Genomic DNA, 3,520 nt, shown 5'->3' on the forward strand with positions numbered 1-3,520 from the left:
GTTTTGAGAAACGATGTACAAATGCGCTTTACACAATTGATGTGTGTATGGATTGGGATAACAGTTGTATGAGCCCCTAATAAAATGTTAAAAAAAAATAAAAATAAATAAAAAAAAGAAAATATCCACAGCATGAGGGGATGAGAAAAGATAAAACTACCAGGCGACTCTGACTCATGGCCGCATCATGTCTGAGTAGGGTTTTCAATGGACCTATTTTGGGAATTGGATCACCAGACCTTTCTTCCGAGTGCTTTTGGGTAGACTCAAACCACTAACCTTTCACTTTAGTAGCCACGCGCATTAAGCATTTTTACCACTCAGGGACTCCAACGCAAGACGAGGCAAAGTGAAAATGTAAGGAGAATACTACCATCTACAACTAAAATAGAAATTGGAAATAGAATATAATTGCTCCATCTCTTCATGTATCAAACAAAGGTAATGATGTCTGTTTCACGGATTAAATGAATTAATGTATTTAAAGGACTTGCAATAGTGCCTGGTACACAGCAGTAGTAAATATGTGGTTTTTTATTTTTAAAGTCTATGGATAATGTGACTGTAAATATGCCCATATTAAATGTGCACGTGGGCACAAATGCTACAAGGTAATGTGGCCTGATGAAACGTCATTTATTTAGATGATGGGGTTGTCAGAAATCTCTATCTGAGATTTTTTAAAGTGTTTTTTAGTGTTACATTTGCCATAGATTAGCATCGAGGCTCAAAACAAAACCAACTCAAGGCCATCGAATCACCGCTGGCTCATAGCAACGTGTTGTAGCTGTCGTTGTTAGGGGCTGTCAGGTTGATTCCGACTCACAGTGATGTGTACAACACAATGAAACAATGTCATCCTCACAATTGTGCCTCTACTTGAGCGCATTCCTGCAGCCACTGTGTCAATCCATCTTGTGCAGGGCTGTCCTCTTCTCCACTGGCCCTCCACCTGACCAAGCAGGATGTCCTTCTCCGGGGACTGGCCTCTCCTGATAACATGCCCAAAGCACCTGAGATAGACGTCTCACCACCCTGGCCTCTGAGGAGCATTCTGGCTGTACTTTTTCCAAGACAGATTTGTTTGTCCTTTTGGCAGTCCATGGTGCATTCAATATTCTTTACCAGAATCATAGTTTAAATGCATCAATGTTCCTTTGATCCTTATTCAATGTCTAACTTTCACATGCATGTGAGACCATTGAAAACACCATGGTGTGGGTTAGGTTTACCTTAGTCCTCAAAGTAATCCCCTTGCTTTTCAACACTCTCAAGAGGTCTGGTGCAGCAGATTTACCCAATGCAATGTGTCCTTTGATCTCCCGACTGCTGCTTCCATCAGCATTGACTGTGGATCTAAGCATGATGAAATTCTTGACAACTTCAATCTTTTCTCCTTCTATCACAACATTACCTATTGGTCCAGTTATGAGGATTTTGGTTTTCTTTACACTGAGCATCGTGTCCATAGTGAAAGTTACAATCCTTTATCTTCATCAGCAAGTGTTTCAAGTCCTCCTCACGTTCAGCACGCAAGGCTATGTCATCTGCCTGTTGCAGGTTGTTAATAAGTCTTCCTCCCATCCTGATACTGCATTCTTCTTTATACGATCCAGCCTCTATGACTGTTTGCTCAGCAGTAACTATGGTGAGAGGATACAGCACTCACACACACCTTTGGGTGATCAGCCCAACTCAGAATCCACCCTGTCTTAGGGTTCCTTCAATGTTGGGGCAGGTGGGTAATTTCTTCCCTAATCAGGCCTCTTCCCGTGAAGGCAGGACTGCATCTCCACCACGAACGTGAAGAGGCCTGCTTCCCTATCGTATTCCGTAAACCCGTTTTCACGTCTCAGTATAACTGTCGATAGTATTCAAGTGTGAAGTTCAATTCACCTTAGAATCTTTCCCTTTGACCAGAGTGCCCAATATCTAGGCTCCAACACGTATGTAAAAGTTCTACATGTGATAGATAGAGATGTAACTTTTATCTAGAAGAATGTGTACCACAAAACAGGACTGTTCTGGACAGCCACGATGAACAATCGCCATCTGTCTGGGTAAATCCGACTTGGAGAGACCACGCTCTTGGTAAATCTCAGTGGAGACTCTCAGTATCTTTCTTTGAATAAATCTTGCTCTATTTGAAGACACCCTTCAACTTCATCTTTAGGCAGAGTGGCCACGTTTTGCTGGACACAGCCCAGTGTCTCCAGAGACCAGCCATGGACATAACAGTTATGAAAGGAGCCTGGGGGCTGCCAAGTCCAGACAAGGATCATTTCCTGAGGCCTCTTTTGTGTTATGTTTCCACAAATTATAAATCATCATCTCCATTTCAATGGAGCCCAAACGCACTGAACCCCCTCTTGAAGCGATCTTTAAACCCTGAAGCATGGAAGGAACTGGAGAGGTAAGGGCCTTTCTTTGCTAGCAGGAGAAGCGGCTCCGTAGCCAGAAAGGTTACATTATAAATCTTTGGCAACTCACGGTACTCTACGTCATTTTCCTCTGGGACTAGATGAGAAACAGCTGGATGTTTGGATAGAAAAAAACACTGGACAAGCTTGCACGGGGTAACAGTTCTCCCAGACCCTTACTTGCACAGCTGATCCCTTGTCCTTCCAGTCGCCACTCGGCCATCCTGTCCACAGAGCCCTCCTGGTTGGCCATTCAGCCTTAAGTTCTCATGTTCAGTGGATTAGGCTTTTCCTGTATGGTGCTTATCACTATCCGAAATTATTTATTTGTTTTCTTGTCTCCTCCTGCCAAAAGGTAAGGCCTGTGACAGCAGAAGCCTTATCTGGTTTGTTCACTGCTGTGTTCCCAAGACTCAGAAAAGTGCCTGACAGAGTTCTATGAGTCAGTCCTCCCAAAATCAGCTGCTGAGTGAACTGAATCTCAATGAGTGGTCATTGAGCTTTTCTACTTGTATTGATCTTCCAAACATTCGTTAAAGCTCAAGGATTGAGTTTCTGATAGCCACAACAATATTTACTTGAGGAGAAAACAAACGAGAAACGCCAACCTACCTAAATTCCAATTCCATTTTAAATGCTTAGGAAATCTAATTAGTATAGATTCATAAGCGTTCTAGAAGGTGAAGAGTTACAGTCTCAGGAATACGTAGGAGCAGTTCTACCTGCCCTAAGGGGCCGCCATGAGGCAGAATTGACTCAGTGGCAGTGAGTGTTTTTAATTTGTACATGAGTCCTGGAAATGGGAAAAGTGTTTTGTTCATTTCCATATCCTTAATATCCAATAGAGCGCTTGTCACATGGTGACCGGTTAACTGATCAATTAATAGCTATTGTTGTTGTTGTTGTTGTTGTTGTTGTTGTTAGGTGCCATCCAGTTGGTACTGACTCAAAGCAACCGATGTACAAAAGTACAAAGCACAGCCTGGTCTTGTGCCATTCTCACAATTGTTCTGTTTGAGGTCGTGGTTGCAGCCACTATGTGAACCCATCGCATTGAGGATATTCCTCTTTTTTTTTTTTTTAACATTTTATTAGGGGCT

The sequence above is a fragment of the Echinops telfairi genome, unplaced genomic scaffold (assembly GCF_000313985.2).
Source record: "Echinops telfairi isolate 266 unplaced genomic scaffold, ASM31398v2 ScPeMD7_7468;HRSCAF=8506_0, whole genome shotgun sequence".
Taxonomy (NCBI): domain Eukaryota; kingdom Metazoa; phylum Chordata; class Mammalia; order Afrosoricida; family Tenrecidae; genus Echinops; species Echinops telfairi.